Genomic DNA, 10,859 nt, shown 5'->3' with positions numbered 1-10,859 from the left:
GTGCTGGTTTGATTAATATAAATCAGGCTCCTACAGAATCTCACATGCTTCTACATGCCTGGTCTGAAGGATTTGAGCCACCGTTAGGTAACTACAGGGTTTTTTTCCTCTTCTGTTATCAGGGGGCTCACCTTTCAAGAAGGGAAAGCCTTGCCTGATATCTCCTACCTAGTTCATGAAGGAACAGGGTCTGTTGTGTGCACACCACTGGCTGAAGAGCAGTTTGTGCTACACAAAGCATGTCTATTTTGTCAGCTAGACATTTGTACTTGCAGCTGACAGTTGGCTAAGAATAACCGTCAACTACAGAGACACGTGGGTTATGAAATAACTGCTGTCTTGAAACAGGGGAGAAAGGGTCAAAAGAAGAGGAGATGTCACTGCTGTATTTGGAGAGTCTGCAGGAATCCTGGAGAGTCAAACCAGGAGCACCCGGATTTGGAAAGCTTTGGAAAGGGCTGTGGCAATACTCTGCTGGGCGTGTGGCAGCACGATCAGCTCACAGCTTCTGCCTGGCTGTGTGGCCCTGCAGGTAGGACTGTGTCTGCTGCCCCAAGGCTTCTGGGTCGGGACATTTCAGCCCTTCCTGTGGAAAGGTGACCCTGCAAATCCATTCTCACCACAAAGGCAGGTGCCGAGGCAGGAATGGAAATGCACCTTTGCTTTGCTTTGTAGATCTAGCCCTTTTAAAGACTGTTGAAAGGGAATCAAATAACTGGGAAGAGAATTCTTGTTCAGTTTGCTACACTATATTTTCTAAAGGGCTAAAAGACTTTCCAGCCCCTGTGTGACCCTGCAAATCCATTCTCACCACAAAGGCAGGTGCCGAGGCAGGAATGGAAATGCACCTTTGCTTTGTAGATCTAGACTGTTGAAAGGGAATCAAGGAACTGGGAGGAGAATTCTTGGTCAGTTTGCTATACTATATTTTCTAAAGGGCTAAGAGACTTTCCAGCCCCTGCAAATGAAATAGGAGGAGATAAGGCTTCTTTCTTCCTAAGCACATTTGATTTCTGCCATTCACAAGCCCTGACCCAGCCCAGAAGTGGTGGAGTCGCTGCTGTGTTTTTATGCTAAACCTACAAAGTCTGGTTCCCTGGCAAGGTTGGTACCTCAGGCAAGGTCTAGGCAAAACACAGCTCGAGGCGTCTGGGAGCTGAGCAAGCTCCTGTCTTCTCATCTTAGCAAAAGGAGTCCAGTGAGTGTTCAACATGACGTGATGGGACTCATGTAACCAGCTCTGTCGCTCCCAGTGAAAGACCTCCCATGTGTTACTGGTGCCTTCAGCAGTTCCCCCAGGGTCCTTTCCCACTTGGTCCCCAGGGGGAGACCTCCTCCTGGGACAGCTTTATCTCCCTGGAAGAAAAATTATTGACTGGGGTAAACAAGCAGCATAATTAGTGTGAATTAAAGTAATTTGGAAAATGCCTTATTAATCATCCAAAGGCTTGTAAGCAGCGCAGGAAAATATGTTTATAATTAAAAACATGATTTATTTAAAGTTGATGGACTCCTCTTTAAATTTAAACTCCTGAATGGGAGAAAATGAAGGCCAGTAATTTATTTGTTTCTGCTTTCAAGGCTACGTCCCAGTTGCCTGCCTGGTTTTGACTCGGGCTTCATGCAAAAACTTGCAGCCCTGGGAGCCTGCAGCCATTGAAGTGGCTCTTTGCCTTTCCCAACGCTCTTCTGCTGGAGCATTTAGGCAGTCCCTGAGCATGACCCACGCTGGGCAGACATGCTTTTGTTTCCACTCCTGTTGGTGTTCAGAAAGCAACAAGTTAATGGCCTTGGCTTGAGCCGGGCCTCCTACAGACAGATACTGTCTGGGGTTCCTTTGGTAATCTCCGCCAGCTCCGGTTCTCTCCGGAGGATCTGCTCTGCTCTCCTGCCACTCCGGGCTCTGCCTCCCCCAGGGCTCTGCTCAGGTGCCTCAGCCCTGACTTGCAGCAGCTTCTGCCATTCCCACCTCTGGCCTGCTGAGCAGCCTGGGTTGCACAACAGCTTCCTACCACCTTCAAAGGAAATCTCTGAATCCACTTCCACTGCCTTGAAAAGCCAGGTTAAGTGCCTTTATTATTTTTTTTAATTTTCATTATTATATATATATTTTTTTTTAGCAGTGTCATGTTAGCTCTCAAGCCATTCTGGACGTATCTGCTCTGGTTTTGTTCCCAGTGTTCCAGCCTTGTGGTCTGTGGCCGACAGGCAATGCCAACGTAGCTTGTCCAACCTCCCAAGCAGAAGAGATGATTTCATAGCCCTTCAGAGGCACTGCCCCTGCAGTTCTGGAGCCAGACATTGTTACACTTCAGAACGTCTGGTCCTGGCTTTTGCCAGAGGATGGTGGATTTCCTTGGAGGTTCGTAGATTGTTTTGGCTGGAAGGGAACTGTATCATCACCTATTCTGACCCTTTGCGTAACCCTTTCATGTAGGGATTGTGGCAGTGGAGCCTGTGACTTGGGCTGAGCCAGAACTAGTCTTTCAGAAAGGCTTTCAGACCAGCCATGGTGCTGAGGGCTCCAGGGAATGGCAAAGAACACTTTGCCTCCCCAGGTTCAGCGTTGCTTTCACAGCACCCTGATTTCACAGATGGGCTGGGAACTGGGAGGCAGGAAGGGAACAAGAGGCTGGTGAGTATTTTTGATACCCTCACTTCGAAAATAAATAAATCGTCAATTCCACTGAAAAATGGGGCTTTCCCAGGATCTTCCTGACAGCACAGGAAAGCGGGAAAAGGCAGTCATCCGTAGTGATTTTTATTGTTACAGTAATAATCATCAAATGCTTGTGGCCAGAAGCATTTAAGACCAGACACAATTGTCTTCTCTCCCAAATACTTCAGCTCCACCTTCTCAGGGTACGTCACCACCGTTTCTAATTCTGTAGTTAGTTGTAGAGCTCTGGGATAAATGATACCTGCTTATTTTCAATAAAACAGAGGCGTGAGCAGGAGGAACCTCCACGTGTGCAGGTCTTTGGCGTTGCATCCTAACTAAAGCTGAAAGAGTTTCCTTTTGTTGTTGGCGTTGGGATGAGCCCCGGCTGGTCCCCAGTTGGGTTCCCCATGGGAATCACAGATCCAGACTGAACTTGACTGGTTTTCCTGACCACAAGTGAAAGCTGGGTGGGCTTCAGTGCCTAAAGGTGAGGGCACGGATGAGGCTGCAGGGATCGAGTTATTAAGGGGTCTGGGGAGCATCCTTCCATCTCCATAAAGACAGAGGGAAACTGAGTCGTGCAGTCATCTTTGTTCTCCTGATCACTCTGAATTTCACTGAATTTCAGAGTTGGAAGGGACCATAGAGATCATCTAGTCCAACCCCCCTGCTGAAGCAGGATTGCCCAGAGCTTGTCAGAGCATGTTACTCAGGAGCATCCAGGCAGGTCTTGAAAATCTCCAAGGAAGGGGACTCCACACCCTCCCTGGGCAGCCTGTTCCAGGGCTCTGGCACCCTCACTGTGAAGAAGTTTCTCCTCATATTTGAGTGGAACCTCTTCTGTTCCAGCTTGTGCCCGTTGCCCCTCGTCCTCTCACTGGGAACCACTGAAAAGAGTCTGGCTCCCTCCTCCTTCAACCCTCCCTTGAGATACTTGTCAGCATTGATAAGGTCTCCCCTCAGCTTCTCTTCTCCAGACTAAAGGGTCCCAGCTCTCTCAGTCTTTCCTCATAAGGGAGATGCTCCAATCCTTGAATCATCAGATCACTCAACGGGATCTGGTTTGTCAATCAGAGCAGTGCCACCGCGTTTGGTTTGGGGCTGTATTGGAGAAAATTAGTCCAGAAGAGAAGACTCATGATCAGGATCACTTTTGCTCCTGTAGCTATTTGCCTACCCTGACGGGGGGATGTGCTTGACACCGTGTCCTTCGTACGGCGTCCGTAGGATTGTGATTCCAACGGTGCTGTTACATGTGTTTTCAGGGCACGATAGAAATTACTGAAGAAGTGAGGAGGAAGAAGGAGGTTTTTTTGGAGGGTTCTCCTGCGAAGTGAAGTGCTCTAGAGGGAAAGGAATTGTCAGCTCCGTGCTTAATCAGCAAAGCTCTGGAGTTTGTTCTTAGCTCTTGCTGAAGGCAGTGGGTTCCTGTGTGCAAGCGCCGGGCGGAATGGGAGCTTGTGTTGCTGGGAAAGTGGGACACGGTGCAGGAAATTACCTGTGTAGGCAACAGTGAGTGCTAATTTCAACTAAATAGGATGCAGCTACCTCTGTTACGGGGAGCACAAAGCAGAGCTGGGAGCTTGGCTGGAGCCCAGGCAGGGGGAAGCAGGAGAAGCTGAGCCCCGTGTGCCCCTGCTTTTGTCTCCTGCCCGAAGGCTGCGTGGTGTGACGGGAGGTGTCCTGCCAGGGAAGGCCTTTGCTCCTGAAAATACAGTCTTAGACCCCCAGCTGGATGAGTGGGACACACTGTGATTGAAAAGCATTGATGGCAAAGGTAATTAACAAATCTAACGTGTCAGCACCTGCCTGGAGCTCCCAGCCTGTTGGTCCATGGCTGTTTCCAGGAAGGAAGAACATCCTGGTGAGGTTTGGCCCCTGCTGCTCTAAAACGTGCTCCCTGGTATTGAATAACCCCAAAGAGTCTTCACTGCAAGCACCACCACAGTGTGTGAACAACTTGATTTTGGGATGGAGAGCGAGCATGATTGCTGTATTGAGGTTGTTTTAATAGTTTTTTTTCAGTCCAAAGGACCCTTGTAGCTCTTGCATTTTCATGTTATTTGGGGGTTGGGGAGTTTTGGGTGGTTGCAGCTGATCCTTTGGCCGATGAAACTTTCTTCCAACTCGTGTGAAGTGGGCAGTTGCTGTTTGCAGTCCTGGGTGGCAGAGGTTGGGCTCACACCTCTGCATTGTGCGTGGGGAGCACCAGGGGATCTGCTCTGCCCCTCTTAAGTGGAGAGATACCCTGGTACCCTGCCACGCTGCTCCAGGGGCACGGGATGTGCCTTTCCTTATGTAGAGAGAAAACTGGGTGGATCCATCCTGCTTCTTCATCCTTGGGGCCAAGCAGGAGGCCTAGTGTTGGGTCCCTCTCACCTGGGGAGCACCACCCAGGCGGGTACCCCACGCTACAGACCAAAATTACATCACCTCACATTTTTTTCCACGTTCGGTGCCAAGGGTGGATGCAAAGAGGTCGATCAAGGTTGTGTGGAAAACTAAATCTGGCTTTTCCTCAACGTCAAGTGACTTCTTCCCTACCGAGACGAGCCTTGTTGTGAAGGTTGGTCTGTATTTACAGACCTTCACACAGAGGCCGAATCTACTCAGAGAAATATGCACGCAGTAACTCTCGCTTTACAACAGGATGTTGATTTAATTTTCCTCTTACACAAATCTCAGAGCAGTTTGTTTAATTGAGGCTTTCAAGAGCCCTGTAAGGTAGGGTGTTATTATGCCTGTTTTATGCAAAGGGAAGAGAAGCAGGGGGCAAATCCTGCCGAGAATAATACCCTCTTGTATTCTAAGAAGCTGGTAGTGAGGACAGGGAAGGATTTGCTGGCACGTAAAGGAGAATCCCATCGTTTTAGGTGTGTGCAGAAGGAAAAAAACAGTGGGTTTTGGTTCCCCTCAGCAGGACTGTGGGAGTTGCAGGGGTCCATGTCCCTCCTTTGACAGGCAGGACACGCTGCCTTGGCTCGGGGCACGGGGCTGAGGTTGCACTTGGCTTGAAGCTCCTGTGGAGGCTGAGCCACCTGGATGCTTTCCGACTGGGTTCAGGTATCAAAGCCTCCCTAATGGGATACCTGAAGGTGTAGACAGAGGGAGGGGCAGGAACAACCTCCGAGATAAACTCCATTGTGTGGGAGGGCGGAGGCTCCTGGAATGGCCTCAGGAAGGAGTCAGGCGATGGCATGTTATCTTCCAGTGGCTGAGATACCAGCTTTCTCCCAGTCTAATGAAAATGAGGAGAGACCCTTTTAATGTTCCTAGTGAGGGAAAGGCTGCCTTGGGAGCCCTACCATTACTGGAGGCTCAGTCCACATGAGGCTGAGATGTTTTGAATAATCCTTCACTTGGGACTCGTCCTTCCTTAGGTACAGTCTGCTCTGCAGACGAGGATTGGCCTCTTCTGGATGTGGTGCCCAGAGGTGAGATCACCCCCCAGTGCTAAAACCTTAAGAGACCTGTTGAGTGCTGAACGCTTTGGCTGTTGGGGTATGTTTTTTTTTCCTCAATGGCTGTAAAATTTTCAGGTTTGAAATCACTGATGCCAGCTTTTGCATTTCAAAGGCTCAGGGGGTTGGAACTAGATGATCTTTAAAGCCCCTTCCAACTCTAACCATCCTATGATTCTGTGCTTTTCTCAAGTCCCCAGCATCCTGCTTTCACTGAGGAGTCTCAGCTCTCTTTTTTTTTTTCTTTGTGTGTGTGTGTTACACTATATCAATCCATTTCCAGACCTCATGGCAGCACAGAAATGCTAGGAAAAAAAATGCAGTTAGAGTATTTCACAAGCCTGGAAAAGCAGAGGCAAAGGAAAGACACCAAAACCACATTTAAAAGATCAGGAGCTTGACTGCTGGCATTTTATCTTTTCAAAATTCAAGACAAAGAACTTAGATGCTGTGGGAAAATATCTACGAAACCTTATCTAATTTTGGTCAAATCTGACGTGGGTTAACAGCCAAGCTGGGATGGGAAGGCAGGGGTTTGCCCTAATTTGCTGCGCGTGTGGTGCCGGCTGGAGGGGAGCTCTCGGAGGCTGCTCCTCTCCAGTTCGGTGACGGGGAAAATGGCTGCTGCAGCCGAGGAGTCCTTCAAAACATGAAACAAGTGCAACGTGCCAGGGATATCGCTGACGTCCGAGCAGAGCAGGGCAAGGGGATGAGAGCTGCCACCAGGGATGAAATGGGAAGCATTAACCACCGGCTGGTGGCAGACCCCGAGGGTGGGATGCTGGATGGGAGGAATCTGGCAGCGCCGATGGTGTAGGAGGGCTGGCTTCCCCCCATCAATGAGATAATATTTGGTCAGACACGTACGTCCTGCTTTGCTCAGAACCATCCCCTCGCCAGCTCTCAAACCAGCTCCTCTAAAAGGACCAGGGGCTCTTACGAAGTTAATGAAAAAGGGGGAAAACAGAATACTTCTCCCGTGTCACTCAGGTGTGGGCTGGAAGGACTTTTCCTGCGTGAGAATTCTTGGGGATCCAAATATTCTGTTCTCTTGCTGGGCCAGAAAGTCAAATGCACTGAAACTGTTCACCAACTGAAATCCTAGGGGGGGAAAATCAAGTTGAGATCGACAGAGTTTTAATTTCCCAGCCTTAAGCATTGTTTTAGTTTTGATGCTTTATAGGCTTTCGAAGTAGTGTCTTAAAAGTTGACATCAGATTTTTTTAATTGAATCAACAATTTTCCTATACAAAATTATTAAATATTTACTTATTCCAGCCACTTTGAATTAGAAAACCTTTCCCTGTAAAAACAGAAAGTCGCAAACTGACCTTTTCTTGCCAGAAGCACATTCTAATAACTTGGCTTTTCTTGTTTAGAAAACAGAATTTAAAAGCAACAACAGTCTGCCGCTCCTCTGCCGAGTCCCAGCCTGGGGGATTAGCTCCCGCGGGAGGTGATACCATAACAAAGAGTCCACGTGTGCTGTGTCTTACCACCAATACAGATATTTATACCTTGGAGACCATTGCTGTTCCAGGGAACCCGGTCTCAGGTGCACTGGCGCAGCATGGTAAGAGTCACAGAATCACTGAGTGGTTCAGGTTGGAAGGGACCTTAAAGCCCCCCCAGTGCCACCCCCTGCCCTGGGCAGGGACACCTCCCACCACACCAGGTTGCTCCAAGCCCCCTCCAACCTGGCCTTGAACCCCTCCAGGGATGGGGCAGCCACAGCTTCTCTGGGCAACCTGTTCCCAGTGAATTGAGGTACCAGGCTGGGACGGATGGTGCATCCCTGCTCAAAGCGTTGTCCTGATGGAACCCAGGAGGAAAAACCTCAGAGATCACGGACTTAAAGGATCTGGATGCCCTGAGAAACTCTGATAACCCACTTCCTATGGAGGCTATCAGATAAACTTGTCTAAAATCCCGTTGTACCCATCTGGCTCTCAGCAGACAGCAGGATTCTCCCTTAAAGGCTACTCCAAAAATTATACCTATGGCCAGAAACAGTTTCAACTTGATGCCTTTCCCCGCTGCGCCACAGAAAGATGAGCTGCCATGTCCTGGGTGAGCTGCTGGCATCTTGGAAAGGAAACTGAAGCTGCAAGTGTTGCTCCGAGCTGCTCAGCAGAGGACGAAGGCGGAGAGGATGGTATTTGAGTTTGCTGTAGGGAAGGATGGGATTATATGGCTGACAGAAGGCAAAACCCCATGGACTTGTGGGCACTCCCAGCTGAAAATCCAGGAGCAGAGCTGAGTGGAGCCCTTGGGTAGGAAGCCCCAAGGGCTGTCTGCCCAAAGCTCCCCCAAAACATACTGAAAGGGGGGACATGTTGAAGGGGCCTGGAGCATCTCCCTTACAAGGAGAGGCTGAGGGACTTGGGTCTTTTTAGTCTGGAGAAGAGAAGACTGAGGGGGGATCTGATCAACACCTATAAATACTTCAAGGGTGGGTGTCAGAAGGATGTGGCCAGGCTTTTTTCAGTGGTGCTCAGGGACAGGACAAGAGGAAACGGGCACAAACTTGAATGTAAGAAGTTCCGTCTCAACATGAGGAGGAACTTCTTCACTTTGAGGATGGCAGAGCCCTGGCAGAGGCTGCCCAGAGAGGTGGTGGAGCCTCCTTCTCTGGAGACATTCAAACCCACCTGGACACGTTCCTGTGGGACCTGCTCTGGGTGGCCCTGCTCTGGCAGGGGGCTGGAGGAGATGGTCTCCAGAGGTCCCTTCCAACCCCATGTGATTCTGCGGGATGTGCTCCATCCCTGAATTCACAAATTAGAAGAGAAACCCCGACCGTTTCGCCGAGCGCGGAGGAACATGGGGCAGGTCAGGAGAGGAGGATGGTGCAACCTCAGCTTATCGGGTTGGTTATCAGAAGTCACCACCCGCCGCCACAGCCTGACCCCGGCAGAGCCCAGGGCTGCAGCCACGGGTCCTTCGTCCAGCCCATAACTCGGTGGGGTGTCCTTTGGGATCCATTCCTACAGTAACTTCTCCATGAGGTTGGTACCTCCCTGAGCAACTGGTCCTGACGGAGGGAAGAAGAGCAGGGTCGTTGATCTGCCCAATTTCTGTGGAAACAGCAAGCCAAACACTGTCAGGAAATAATAACCCCACAGTCTTTTTTGGGGATCCCGTCGGAAAAGATGGAGGGTGACACGATCCCCAGCAACATGTGGGAGAGGAGGAAGAGCCTCAATAAAGTTCCCCCCCAAAAGCAGGAGAAAAATTACATCCAAGTGGCCCCCATCACCCCTAAAACACAAAAAGGGGGGACACACCACGGGTTTGGTGTGATGGTGCCCCGTTCCTGCCCAGCACTCGGGGGGCAAACAGCTCCCCTGGGAGGTAGAGGCGTTTGTGGGGGTGGGGGGTCCAGAAGAGCCGAGGGGAAGGGGACAACAGTCCCCGTGATGGGTGTAACGGCTCCCGGATCTTCTCCTCCCTCCCCCCAAAATCAACCAGAAACGCACAAATAAAATTTATACCTCCCTGAACAACGTTAACTGCGAACGGTGCTAATTAGCGCTCCCCTAAATGGCAGTGATTAGTTTACCAGCTGATGGAGTATTTACTCTAGGATTTTTTTATTATTTTTTTTTTAAAAAACAAAAAACACCACCACAACACACACACACGAAACGCTATTTATTTATTTATTTTACAAATTCCTGCCGCTGGTTGTGCTGAAAATGTGACTCACGCAGTGGGAGCTGAAACTGGAGTGGCTCTTTTACCGAAAAAAAATAGAAAAAAAAAAAGAAAAAAACAGATTAAAGCACAGGAAACGCAGCTTGCGAGGAGAAGGCAGGCGCTCCGAAAGCCATTTGCAACCCCGAGTTAACAACTAACGCCAGGCTCCAAGTACCATAAATTAATAATTTTTAAATAATGACGACTTCCCCCTCGCTGCTTTGCGAGAGTGGGGTTTTTTGGGTTTTTTTTTTTTCCCTGCCAGCTCTTCTTGCCCCCTCGTGGCTTTTGCCATCGGGGTGGGTTCCCGTTGGGTCACCCCCCGGGAGGTGACGGGTTCCCCTGCCCCACCAACCCCTCCTGGAGCCCGGGGAACCTCCATGGCTGATCCGCGCCTGCCTCCCCTCGGACGGGCCCGGCCACTTCCTTTCCCAACAAACCTCGGGGTTTTGGGTTGGTTTGTTGGTTTTCTTGGGGTTGGTTGTTTTGTTTTTTTTTTTCTTTTCCCTTTCTCCCCTGCTTGTTTGCTTTTCAGAAAAGCTGATTCAGCCTTAAAGCCTCCCAACACCCGGCAGCGGCGTTTCGCCTTCTGCCCCCGCCGCCCCGGCGAAAGGCGAATAAACGGCCATGTAATCGCTCCTTCGCAGCCGGGATGAGCCTTTATTTTGATTATTTTCATATTTTGGGGCTGGTTTTTTTTTTTTCTGCCCCCCACAGCCCGGCCTGCAAAAGGCGAGGGTGGACAATGGCCAACGGGAGCCGCTGGGGTTGTGTTTCCCTGCGATATCCATCTTTGCTCAGCCCCTCAAGGAGGGGGCGAGTGGGGCCAGGCCCCCATCCCCGGGGGGGTTGTAGGGTCCCCAGGGGGTCTGCAGGGTCCCCGGGGGGGGTTGCAGGGTTCTGGGGGGTTTGCAGGGTCCCCGGGGGTTTGGAGGGTCCCTTGGGGGGGTTGCAGGGTCCCCGGGAGGGCTGCAGGGTTCTGGGAGGTTTGCAGGGTCCCCGGAGGTGTTGCAGGGTCCCCAGGGATAGTGTGTTGA

This window comes from Calidris pugnax, unplaced genomic scaffold, assembly GCF_001431845.1.
Source record: "Calidris pugnax isolate Ruff unplaced genomic scaffold, ASM143184v1 scaffold167, whole genome shotgun sequence".
Taxonomy (NCBI): domain Eukaryota; kingdom Metazoa; phylum Chordata; class Aves; order Charadriiformes; family Scolopacidae; genus Calidris; species Calidris pugnax.
Note: the sequence above shows the minus strand (reverse complement) of the source record.